Consider the following 13,629-nt stretch of genomic DNA (forward strand, 5'->3'; position numbering starts at 1 on the left):
AGGGACCGCAAAGGATCATCTAGTCCAATCCCCCAAAAGGTGACAGTTTTTTTCAAGGAACCCAGCAAGTCCTTGATTCGCATGTGAATGTAATACGAAACTATCCTGCATAGGCACAATGGAGCCCTCAATAATTACTCAGAAATTTCAAATCACAAAAATGTTGAGTCCGAGGGTTTGAATACACCAACCCCAAAGCAGGTAGGGAAACAGCATGGTCCATATATCATCCAGTCTGCAAGATTAATAACAAGCAGATTAGTGGACAGTGAAGTCAAGAGGAAGAACTGATGAAGTGGTTATACCCTTCTGCACAGCACAGAAACTGACTCCCATGAGCTCATGCCAGACTCTGAAGAAGTTTCCTCCTAGTACCCTGCTGCCTCCTGGCATCCGCAGCCACTGTCTTAGAGACAGAATTCTCAGGCCTGAAATGAATACCATTGTGTGAAAGGGGAAAGAGTTTGGAGAAATGGTGGGTTCTTCTGGGGAACTGAGAATGCCTTCTTCCCTGCTGCTCTTGTACACAGCCATCTTGTGAATGCCACTCTTAAGACAGTGCAGTCATCAGACTGTGCATCAGGTGCCTCCCTGTCCTGCTTTGCTTTGCTGCTTTAAGAACATGCCTGGATCTCCCCAAAGCTATACCTGCCTCCAACAATCAAGTATTAATCTCTGACTTCTATGCCCATATAATGTGCACATCACTGAGAGAATCCTGTTTTGTTTAACTTCCTCGTTGTTTATCTGGTTCCCCTATTCTTCACAGAAACAGGACACTTCTTAAAAGCCCTTAAGTTAGAGCTTTTCAGAATATTTATCTTCAAAAGATTTAGGCCAACTGTTTAGTTGGGGAGAAAAAACAGCCTTCTGAAAAAGTTCTGTATTTCTCCTGTGAACAGAGGATGTATGCAGAAGAAATCAAGTCAGCAGAGCTCTAGATGTATTAAGCTCTCCTGCTATTACAGTGGAGTACCACCCCAGAGATATTCCTTCAAGGTGTTCACCTTCGTCTTTGCAAACATGAAGTATGCACGGATATACAGTTGGTAGAATGAGGTCAAAAGTGGGGGGCACTTTCTGATTCTCTTTGGCATACATGTTTCTCAGCTGAAGGAAACCCGGTGACTCACAAGAAACCAACAGAACAGGTATGATTAATATGCATCTTTGAAACCTGAATGTTTAAGAAGATTGAAGGTCAGCCTGCCCTGCTGCCTTATGGTGGCTCCTCTGATAACGCTGAATCTTAAGAGAATTCAGGATGCAATTCAGAAGTTTAGCCCCTGACAAGAAGATTCTTCCTAGAAGTCTCCCAGACCTTGAGGACTCAGAAAAGCCGAAGAAATGAAAACAGTCTTTAAGTATTTTTACACTACAAAAAGATTCTGTATAATACGTAACTGCTTGATAAAAGCCTCCTGTGACACTGGGCGTGACACCACTGCGCGGCTGAAAACGGTGCAGTGTCTCCAAAGGCAGTGGAGATGGAGAGTACCCTTATCTGAGGAGGCAAAGCAATGTAGCAAAATCAGAATAACGCTGTGGCTCAGCTTGCAAACCTTGCCAACATGTCCTGAATGAATGCCCATTGTTTTCAGGCTTGGAGTGTCTTCTATATGGGCTAGGTCATGTAATTTGAATCTAACAGCATAGCCAGCATGATGTTCCTACAGTAGAATTTAGGGTGTGGTGTACAATATGCACACAGACCTGAACTTTAAAGTCTTTTGAGGGTGTTTGGCTGAAAATGGCTCCTTGGCACTGAGATTTCTTACAGATGTCAAGCCACCTTTCAAAGGATGAACTAGCTTTACTGGAAACCGGTATTACAAAAAAAAAGGTATTAAAAGTTTTTTGTCAGCATAGAACTGCTCAGAACAGGCTACTGAAAAGGGCTCTGAAGGTTTGAAACTCTAGTTTGTGACTTAGCAAGTAAAATCTCCTCACCTCAAGATGCAACAGGGATGTCGAAATGAATTGAAAGTCCTCTGAGAGACTGATGATCTTTCAAGTCCTGAGATTAAATGCCACCTCTCAATATCACAAGGTAGATACTTAACTTTCTTTCAGTTATATATTTTAACTGTCTAGATTCAACTTCATGTCAAACTAAAGACTTCCAAAAAGGCCAAGTTTTTTAATAGCTTCAAAGCTGTCCCTCTTATACAAAGCCTGAATTGATTTACCGCCGTTACCTACTCAGGAATGCCATTAGCAAAATGATTATAACCATCTTGTCAGCACTTTTTGCATCGCTATTTTGAAAAGCCATCCTTTTTAAGGCTTGTTTTCTAAAGATTTCCTCCTTCCTATGCAAAGGATTTTCTTACCTCTCAAAAATACTTCTCTCCAGTGAATACATACTGAGAGGGAATCCTCCCTCCTCCCCCCACTGAAATTTGGTGTGTTGAACCTTCTTGTACAGTGAGGAGTGAAACTTTAAAGAATTCAGAGGAATCTAACCTAACAGTGATATTGTATCAAGTTATGCCAAGAGTGAGAAGCACCTGGACATCAGTACTCCATTTATAAACAGTAACTGGCAGGTAAATATTTCAATCACAGCTCACATTAGCCTTCCTATTCAAGATATAAATGGAGATATATAAATATATCCATGCCTTATATAATCAGAAACAAAGTAAAGCACAACTCTTTGAGGTACATTGCTCAATAGCTTTCAAAATAGATCTCCATGCTTAAATTTGGTCTAGGACAACACAAGGTTCATTAATTCATGTGACGTGCTTGATTCCATTGTTTTCGAATTGTCTCCTTATTAATTGTTTTTTTCTTCCAGAAAATTGGTTCTTAATAAGTTGAAATTCAACTGTTTATGTATATACCTTTTTTAAACTGAATAATTACATCCCTTGTGAGTTTAAATTCAGACTCACATCTTTATTTCATCTTATTGTACTGGCATTTCTTAAAAAAAAAATTGAATGTATGTAACACAGGCTTCCATGTCTGTATTGTAATTCAGATTCAGGCTTTCCCCTGTGTCCTCAGTTTTTCTGGATTGCAGCAATTAGGAAAATTGCTGGAGAAAATCCTTAGCATTGTTTGTAAAATTCTTATTGATCCTTTATGACAAGACATTCTCTTTAGTTAGGGCTGAATTAAAGAAGAATTATTATTCCATGGAAGTTAGTTCCCTGATATGATATAGGGCAGCTCATAAAAGCACCCTTCTGCTGATCATCCTCCCATTTCTTGCAGACTTTTGTCTTCCCAAGTCACAGCTCCGTGCTGTTCGGTGCCATCGCACCTGATAGCTCACACGCTGCCTTGGCACACTCCATAAATCTGAACAAGGCACGTTACTGCAGAAATGCTTTCGAGGCTAAAGGAAACATATATTCTGTGGGGCTCTGCAGTGAATCTTTCCATTAAACACTGCAACTATTTTCTTCCCTACATGTAAGCCAGACCACCAGGCCTGCCAGGATACACTTTGCAACATTCTCCCCAGATATCCTCTGCTTCAGGATGAAACGATGTCTTTGCATAATGTGCAAAAGATGCCCGAAGAACATCATGTGCTCCTTTCTCGAGACAAGATTTTCTGTCCTGAAAGTCAGTGCATTACTGGCTGAGCTAGGCAATCCTCTCGTCCTTTTCGGCACAAATTATGATTCTTGTAGTCAGTATATCAAGTAGCAGAGCACAAAAAAAGACAGCTCCCTGCAGCCAGTCTCGCAAAGCCCATAATTTATAGGATTACCGCAGGCCATATCTAAATTTTAATTCTAATCTTAATTCTAATTAAATTTTCATACCTCAGTCAGTCCATCTGCCTACTAGTTTTCTTCATTAAGCCTTTTTCCAGGAGAAGCCAGACTTCAAACACCAGATTAAACTGAAGGTGCTGCCTTAAATTTGTTTAGGACAAAGACTATCTAATCTTCTTCTGGACTCTAGGACATTTCCAGCTGTTGGTTGGATAGCATTCAGGCTTGCTATCAGACATACCAAAACTACTATTCAGTCACACTAAAGCCCGTTCTTTCAGAGCTGAGAAAGATCTGGTTGCTTGATGTTTATAACACATGACCACAATATTCCTCCTCATCCCACTCCCAACATTCAAAGTCTGCAGCTCTGCCAAGAGGAGTGTTGCTCATTCATCTGTCTTCCACCACTCTGTAGCTCAGCATTTCCTCTCAGAGGACAACCTTGGTATGTCTGTCCTACAGGCACAGCTTTAGGGGTGGTCTTCTGACTACTAAACAACAAGATAACATTGCTGGTCACCTGGAGTTGAACCTGTGTCGAACACCAGAAGAGTTTCTACCGTGTGGCTTCCTGGAGATGCATCAATCTGAAGGACTCCACAGCTGCCCTCTCCCTCTGCTGATTTGGAGCCCTGAGTCTCTGAGAAACAAGTTGCCAAATGCTGGTTAAAATGATCACAGGCTACATGGGCTTGCTAGGCAGGCTGAGGGGGCATGCAGAGCCCAGAGGCAAGTACAGCGATGCTTTTAAGAGCATCTGATACCAACTATGCAGGCACATGGATGCCTATGTCTTTGGGGTGAGTGTATCCTAAAGAAACAATCGCTATTTTCTCCAAATATCATTAAAAAAGAAAACCAAGTGGACACAGACTCATTTGCACTTACACTTTCAGTGTCTTTTCTTTCTGTTTTCTCTTCAGTGCAGACCTCAATACCTCATACAGTCCTTTCTTAAAAGTAAAATCAACAGCTTTGAAAACCTGGAAGTAGATGTGAACTGGGAACATTTCAAAACTTCCTGTAACTGGATAAGAGCATGTCCGTCCATAAATCACTACACTGGATTGCGGAGTTGGAAGGAACTTGAAAAATCTTTCTATTATCTAAATTGCTAATAGGGTACTGAATAGTACAGGAACCAGGACGACTCTAATCAATAAGCCTTTCCATTTTGACAATGAATGGCTGACAACTAGCCTTATAAAAACATTTCTTATTACTTCTGACTTCTTTTGGCAGCTGTGTTTCATTTTGTGCCTCAGTCTTTCTCCTGATGTCCCTAAGTGCCTGTGCTACACTTTCGTCTTTGACCTTAGTAACCTGCTACATCTTCCACTTCCTATGGACTTCATTCTCCTATTTGGGGTTGTTGTCTTACTGCACCTTCAATCTTTCCTCCACAGTGAGGAAAGTTTGCACTTAGATATGTTTTTGTTGGTGTTTTTTTTTTTTTTTTTTAAAATCTACCACTATTATGTCATTATTTCTCATTCCCATCATAGAAACTGTATATAAAGACTTATATCTTAGATCGCTCTCACCAACATTGCCTGTCCAGACATCCTCAATAATTGTTTTCAAAGTAAAGAGTCCTCTAGTCCTCTATTTTCTTCACCTTAAATGTCAAAAACTTACCAATGCATTTGAAAACTTGCTGGATAATTTCTCTTGCTGTATTCCTTTCCAGGCAGATGCTGGTGATCTGGACCTCAGAGCAAGCCTAGGCACTGCTGGTACACAAACACAGCACTTTCTCCTGTTTCCCTTTGACTGTGTTTCCTGAACAAGCTGCACTCTTTCATATAAATCATGTAAATTATTCCATCAGCTGTTACATGAATTAATTGCAAGTTTGATCACATAAAAGAACTGTATATCCTTACCTTAATTTCTATGTTTTCTGAATTTTTACACGACTACTGAAGTTTTTTGAGCACTAGTCTACTTTTCTTTTCCTTAGTATTTCTTTAGCCTAAAATCCCCTCCAAATGAAATTGTAAAGAAAATTCTGCCTTCTCACCTCACAGACCACAATACAAATCACTACTGATCAGCATTTAAGATTCTAGAAAAGGGAGATAACATAAGCAACCTAAGTTTCATTTTTGAGAACAACAAGCCCTAATACGATCATGAAAAGTTCTCTACTCCAATAGAGAGGGATGTTTTTTTCATCTATTCAATTCAAAGCAATGGCACGAACATCAAAAAAAGATACACTGGCTTCCTTCTGAAAAAGCACACTGAGCTCTTCTAAAAAAGGTCAAGACCTCTGGAGTAGAAAAATATGGAGTACCACTTCTCAGACCTGCCAGCGCCATCTGCTTAGACCGTAGATGCAGCAACTGAAGCAGAAGGGACCTCAAATATACTGCCATTTGGCATCCATCTTCACAGTTGTCACTCCTTTTGTCTCTCCCTTGCTACAGTGCCTATACTATACCCTTGGTCACTGGGCCTGCCAGAGCTTTCCAGAATGCAAAGGTACTCTAGGAGATATCTTCCATTTGAACTCTCGGTACTTCACTTTCTTTCACTCAGTTCCACTCATATCCCCAAGCTACAGCCTGGTGACCAGCCGTTCTGGTTATAAAAATTTTTCTAACTCTCAAGTCTGCATTAATGGTACTAATATTCACATATTCTACAATGTAAAATATTCATCAAAGTATTGGAAGCGTTTAAGTATTTATTACTCATTTTTCCAAGGGCCCTGTACGAGCACCTGGAGAAATGACTGAAGCAGCTAGCTTCATAAAATTGATTGCATGCATGAGAACAGATCCAACATTGCTGCTCATTAGCTTTATTAACGTTAAGCACTTTAGTACCCCCTTACCTTGCTTGATAACTCATGCTTGCAAAAAAACAGATGAGAAAACACAGATTCCTCTAAAGCATGAACACAGTGAAACATTCAATGCAGCGTTATAATCGAAGACAAAAACCACTTAGGAATCTAACTTGGTTTTAAAGCTGGGCAGGTGGGAAGAAAGGGGGTGGAGAGAAGTTTTGCTGCACATGTTCTCCCATAAAATGCTGAGACTGAGAGCAGTTCTAAAGCAGCGCGGGCTGAGCAGCCTGGGGGCTGGATCCAGCCCTTGAAACACTTGAACTTGGCCTCCTGACCTAAGCCAAGAACAGCATATATTATCCCGCCAGCCAAAAGTGCTGCCTTCTCCTGCTTGCTCCCCATCTGTCAGAGTGAGCTGTGCGATGTGCAATGCACTTGGACTTCTCAGAGAGCATGGCTGAGCCATGCCTGATGTACTCTATGCTGCTGTACAAGGTGGGCCCTCTGCTTCCTCCCTCTCTGCTCCCCCACGGACGAGGGGGCGCGCGTGCCCCAGTGCCTCAGCCCTGCACCACAGCTTTGACTCACGCACAGCTCAGGCTGTGCCCTGGAGCCACACGTGCAGTGTCACTGAGCCAGAGGGATGAGCACATCCCATGCCCATAAAAGAATGAGAAGACCCTTCTCTGCTTTGCTCATTTACAGGAAGAGCACAGGGTGTAAAAAGTTCCTGGGATCTTTCTCACTGATGCTGCTCAGTGCTGTTTTTCATTATTTCCTTTCAGTTCTCCGTGCCTTATTGAGGCCTCGCGATATCAATACAAGATGACGGCATCCACTGTGCCATTAACACCCATTAGCCAGCTGAGCAAGAAGCAACTGACCCAAACCTGTGCATGCCACAGAAGTCAGACAGCAAAAGGAACGAGTATCAAAGATCAGTAACTGTGTTTTTGAATAAAGCTGCTCATTCTATGAACAAAAGGCAATGATTGCTCCATTACTCATAATGACTCCTCAGAGCAGCACGCGATCATAATTTATTGCAACCCCCTCATGCCTTTCTAGCTTCTCATGCAGCTGCTTACCCCATGTGGTTTTTTTATCAGGTGACTGAACATAATAAACGCAGCAGTGTTGTCACTTCTTAAATATATGACCCCTACCCCCGTTATGCCTCTAACTCCTAATGCCTGGAAGTACTCAAGGTCAGGTTGGACAGGGCTTTGAGCAACCTGATCTAGTGGAAGATGTCCCCACCCATGGCAGGCAGCTTGGATTAGACGATCTTTGAAATTCCCTTCTGACCCAAACCATTCTCGGATTCTACCTCAGCAGTACACACAATTTTCTTGCAAAGGCACGTTCCCGTTGTGTAAAACTGCAGCATCATCTTTCCCAGAGCACACATTGCTCTTTTTGGGTCGTAGGGGTGTATAATCGCTTTATTTATCTGTATGGATTTCAGTTTAACCAGCCAGTTTCTGCTTTGTTCATTCTAGTTTGCTCATACTAGAGCATCTCATGATCTAATGAAGGAGCATACTTGTGTTCTGATTAATCCTAACAAATTAGAACAACACAAACCCATACTAAATTAGGTAGAAAACCAAGTATGGAAACAGAATGACAGTAAAAATAATATTGTGACATTCACAATAATTTGTAAAATTCCTTCTGCATATAGTTTGCCAAAAGTCCCAACAGCTTCCATATTTTCTGTAATACTAAAAGATACCAAAGTGTTAGAATTCTCATGTCAATGTGCTGAAAGTATATAAATGCACACAGCTACCAAAGATAGAGGATCACATAGAATAAAAGAAATGAGACATGAAACACTCCACTGCCAAAATCTAATGATTTAGGGACTGGTTTGGAGTAAATGTATGATTGAAACAGATAATTTGCAGTATATTAAGAAAAGACACAAATTAAAACAATTGAATACAATTGAAACAATTAAATCAATGAATACCTAATTTTAGCTTTGATATTTTAATAAAAGCAAAAAGAATTGCTTTGTTTGAAATAATCTTTTGTAATCTTAAGTAACTTCCTTTTGGCTCTCTTACTAAATGATTTAATTTACATGTCTGTCTTTAACTTCATTACAAACAGATTTACTGCACTGCATATCAGCCAGATAGCATTCCTGAACCGATCTCTATTTGCATTATTATTCTGTGTAACTTCACACTTACTTTGCACGTCTATCAAATCATAGAAAACTTTCTGCAACCTTTCCTTAACTTCTGCTTGTAATTGAATTTCCGGGAAAAAAGCCCTCCCTTTGTACAAATTTGCCGCCACTGTGAAAGAAACAATAATTAAAAAAAACAAAGTAAAAGCTTGATGTGCCAATCTGTGACCATATACCTCGTTGTGTTTTAAATGTCCGTTTATTATTATACAGCCTCGATGACTGCAGATTTGAGAGAAAAACATTACTGCAGGAGAAAGAAAAAGGGACACAGAACTTAATCACAGAACTTAATTTACTGGTGGATACAAAAATGCTTTTATTTAAATCAAATCACTGCAGTCTCCATCTGAAGAACTTGTGCTCACTTTCTCTCGTAAGCATTTGTGCCGTTCTCTAATCTAACTACTGAGTAGCAAGAGATTTTTCTTCTGAGCATTCAATAATAAAATTTCTCCTCAGACTCATTTTAGCTCATTTCTCCTTTAACGACAATGCTTGTTACTTCACTTTTCACACACCCACACGACTCTCTGAAAGATTTTCCAACCTTGTAGAGTGCTGATTCCGCTGAACAAAATATCCACTGCTGTTTGACAGGCTGTGTAATCACTGCAAACTCCACAAAAGCACTCCCATATTGCCAACAGGTTAATTTTTCAATCCAGCAGGATAAGAATTTTTCTTGCTTTTCTGGGCAAAATAATAACCGTTCTCCAGAGAGCTTCTCTTTCACTTGATGACAATTATATTGTTTGAACTTTCAGTGTAGTTACTAAATTACTGCTCCCTTAGCAGGCCAACTGGTAGCAGAGAGAGGAGGTGGAAGATTCATTAAGTACTATCTAGGGTTTGTGTATGCTGTGAGATGAAGAACCCTTTCCATAAGGATTCCCTGTGGGAATCTGATTAGGATTTATAAATACAGATGTACTGGGTCTGGCTGGGATGGAGTTATCTTTCCTCATAGCAGCCCTTATGGTGCTGTGTGTTGTGGATTGGTCACTAGAACAGTGTTGATAACACACCCATGTTTTGGTTGCTACTGAAGAGCGCTTGTACAGCCTCAAGGCCTTCTCTTTTTCCTCCTCTTGTCTCCCTCCCAGCGAATAGGCTGAGGTGGGCAAGAAGCTGGGAGGGAACACAGACCGATGGATATTCCAAGCCATATAACATCACGCTCAGCAATAAAAATGGGTGGAGGAAGAAGAGGGTGGGCTCTTTAGCTTCCAAGATTGCTGTTGTTTGGAGACTGGCTGGGCATCGGTCTGCCTGTGGGAGGTGGTGAACGATTTCCTTTGCTTCACTCGTTTTTCCCCCCTCTCTTTCCTTCACATCCTAAACTTAATTTATCTTGACCCACGAGTTTTCTTGCTTTTGCTTTTCCTATTCTCTCCCTCATCCCATGGAGGGAGGGGCAGAGGGGGCGAGTGAGCAGCTGTGTGGGTACTTAGCTGCTGGCTATGGCCAACTCACCACATTAGATAAGTACACCCCTGCAGAAAGGGACACGCATGGTATAACACTAAAGCTTTTCAGGCTATGTCAACATCAGCATCAGCCACCATGCAGTGAATGCTTCCTCCCATCAGCTCATGACAGTTCTCAAAAAGCTGCTGTACAGCTCAAAACTGCTCTGACAATGCTTCGCCTAGACCTCTCACACCTCCAAAACTCACCCTGTCATGGAACAAAAATGCTATATCTGCTATAGAGGTTCCTCACCTTAAGAGAAATAGAGCACTTGCAGTGCCTGACAAGAAATAAAACAGAATTTTAGATCTCATACCTATTTATTTCTGGTTTTGTTTCTCCTAGATGTCATGTATTAGAACATTTTTTTTCATCTAAAGCAAGAAAAAGCTCATTAGCTCTGAAGAGCTCTTTGATTCTCTTAGAAATAATATAAACACATAAGAATTTTGGCCTTTAAAAGCACAATTATGTTTTAGATGACCATAGTATCAGCTAAGGATGTGAAATGTTTCAAATACTGCAGGGGCATAATAGCTAAGTAACAGGTAGATAGAAATGCACCTGAAAGCGTAACCAGCTAGTGGAAGAGCAACACTTATGGAAAACTTAAGATTAGCACAATTGAACAGTTTATGCTTAAAAAAGAAGAGTAAATAACTGGTATTTAGCAAGGTTTTGGGTCACTGAAATAATCAGTGACTCTACCTGGAAGGAAAGGAAGACGATGGAGACGGCATCAAGTAAATGCATCAAACGTCCCTACAGCCTACGAGCCTTTCAAGCCCTTCCCAGTATAACGAGGACAAACACGGTCTGGCTGAGGAAAAGAACACGCAGACTTTCAGTATGGTGGCTCCAGGTTACTTAAAAGTACGTCAGGTGCTGGAGTCAAAGATAGTTGCATATATGCTACTCACAGAACATTTATGATTTATCAGCGGGCTCCAACTCTCCAGCATCAGTAAATCATTCCTCATTTTCTGCCCTATATTCTATGTATACACTGCACAGTGCTACTCTAACGTGTTAAGCAGATGCTGTATTTCGCACCAGAAGAACTACATTTTAGATGCTGATAGTTACAGTATTATTGTAATTTGCACTCAAGTAACAGGAATTTCTAAGCTCTCTGGTGACCTCTGAGATTCAGCTCCTTTCTCCTGATCCTACAGCAGGCCCAGAAATTTTTCTTCTTTCACAGAAACCAGTGGCAGTTCTGCTCTGTCTAGTCATTTTTTTTTTAATATCAAATTAAAGGGGAGTGGGATAAAGCGTGTAAAGCTGTGAAAGGCCACAGTATTTCTAGAATATGTTCCACATACATATGCTATCAACAGTCAAGAGTTTTCAGATACAGGTTCTTAAAACCACCTTTACGTTCTGTGCTGGGTTTGGCTGGGGTAGAGTTAATTTTCTTCATAGCAGCCAGTATGGGGCTACAGTTTGGATCTGTGCTGAAAACAGCGCTGATAACACAGAGATGTTTTATTCATTGCTGAGCAGTGCTTACACAGAGTCAAGGTCCTCTCTGCTTCTCACCCTACACCACCAGTGAGCAGGCTGGGGGTGCACCAGAATTTGGGAGGAGACACAGCCGGGACAGCTGACCCCAACTGACCAAAGGGATATTCCAGACCATACGATGTCATGCTCAGCATATAAAGCTGGAGGAAGAAGAGGGGAACATTCGGAGTGATGGCGTTTGTCTTCCCAAGTATCCATTACACATGACGGAGCCCTGCTTTCCTGGAGATGGCTGAACTCCTGCCTGCCAATCGGAAGCAGTGAATAAACTCCTTGTTTTGCTTTGCTTGCTTTTGCTTTACCTGCTCAACTGTCTTTATCTCAACCCACAAGTTTTCTCACTTTTACCCTTCTGATTCTCTTCCCCCTCCCACCAGGGGGGAGGGAGTGAGTGGCTGTGTGGGGCTTAGCTGCCGGCCGGGGTTAAACCATGACACATTCCTACACAACAGCTAAGACAAAGAATGAGAGCAGCAGTTGAAATACCAGTTATTATCTGTACTGCACTCAACTGTGACAATTAAAAAGCTACTGTTCTCAGGCTGTGCATATACACACCAGCAAAAATTATCTAGTGAAACATTTCTTCTGTGGGGAAAACATTGTTACAGCATGTGGTAAGATTAGGCACTTTATGAGAAACAAAAGCAGGAAAAAAGGTAAAACACAATTTTCCCTTTTAAACATGTATCATGTAAATTACACCTCTAGTCACTCAGATAAATAATTAGCCTCTGCAGAATTTAGTTTTCAACCAAGGTCCTACTCTTATTTTCGTTTAACTCTAAACAGATCCAAACTTGGCACATGTATTGGCTTTCAAATTCAAATATTATAAAATTATTGCTAGTACTCAGGCCATTCTGCATTATTGTTTTTGTTCAGGTACATTTTCCTGTATAAACTGAAGGATGGTCATACTGTAGTCAAAAAAAAAATAGAAAGCAAATCAGAAGACAGCCTCTGTATCTCCTTCTCTTTTTGCAAAATGGAAATGCTAATTTTTTCATTCTGTAAGGAAGTTTCAGGAGTTGGTAAGAGGTTGCAAACTACTTTGAGACCTTTGGACATGAATTAAAGTGAAAGCTCTTCTCTTTCTCCCAAAAAGATAATCATGCATTTGATCAGTGACCTCTACGTTATTGTCTTCAGACTGATCACTTCCCTTTAAGGTGCTTTGCTGCTTTCACATATTTTGGGGACAGATTGTTTTATTTGATGGCTAAATATTTAATACTTTCAAACTGTTATCCATTGCCTCAGAAATACATCTTGCATGTACAGAAAACAGCCTAAAGAGGCAAAAAAATCCAGTCTAATTTGGGTCCATTTTGCATACAGCATGCAAACAATATGAAGTTCATCTTCATAGCTTCTGCAGGCCCTCTGACAATCCAGACCCCCAATTAGGGGAGAGAAGGTGGCAACAGAGAAAAAGAATACCAAGCTACCTTTTAAAAAGTCAAACCAAGGGACTCGCAACTCAACAAAACAAAATTCTTTACAATGATCTGTCATGTAATGCAAAGTAACAACGTGTTTCACTTGAATATTTCTGTGGAGGGAAACTCCTAATGTTTGAGAAAAAAATTATACAACATGGAATATGAGTTCACAGAAGATGCTACTGAAAGCAATAAAGGTTTATTTGTCCTCATTTTGTAAGGTATTTCTCTCTGACATGCTCCCATATCTTAAGGAAAATATCTAGTTCTCTTAGCTTTGTTATATGAACAGCAACAAACCAACAGTGAGCACTCACCTGTGCTTTGATACTCTGAGTATCTGTATGATTTGTACCAGGGCCCATATGTACTGTGACTCTCAGTGACGTCTTGTGAAACCCGCTGTGGTGTGCAGTCTCTGCCTCCAGATGAGAGAATCCTCCT

General features: G+C 40.8%; 1 protein-coding gene across 1 annotated transcript in view; it reads right to left on the reverse strand.

Moving 5' to 3' along the window:
- The window catches only part of BANK1 (B cell scaffold protein with ankyrin repeats 1), a 129,969-nt gene that overhangs the window by 24,178 nt on the left and 92,162 nt on the right, over positions 1–13,629 (reverse strand). The window lies entirely within an intron of this gene.

Source organism: Tauraco erythrolophus, chromosome 5 (assembly GCF_009769465.1).
Source record: "Tauraco erythrolophus isolate bTauEry1 chromosome 5, bTauEry1.pri, whole genome shotgun sequence".
Lineage (NCBI taxonomy): Eukaryota > Metazoa > Chordata > Aves > Musophagiformes > Musophagidae > Tauraco > Tauraco erythrolophus.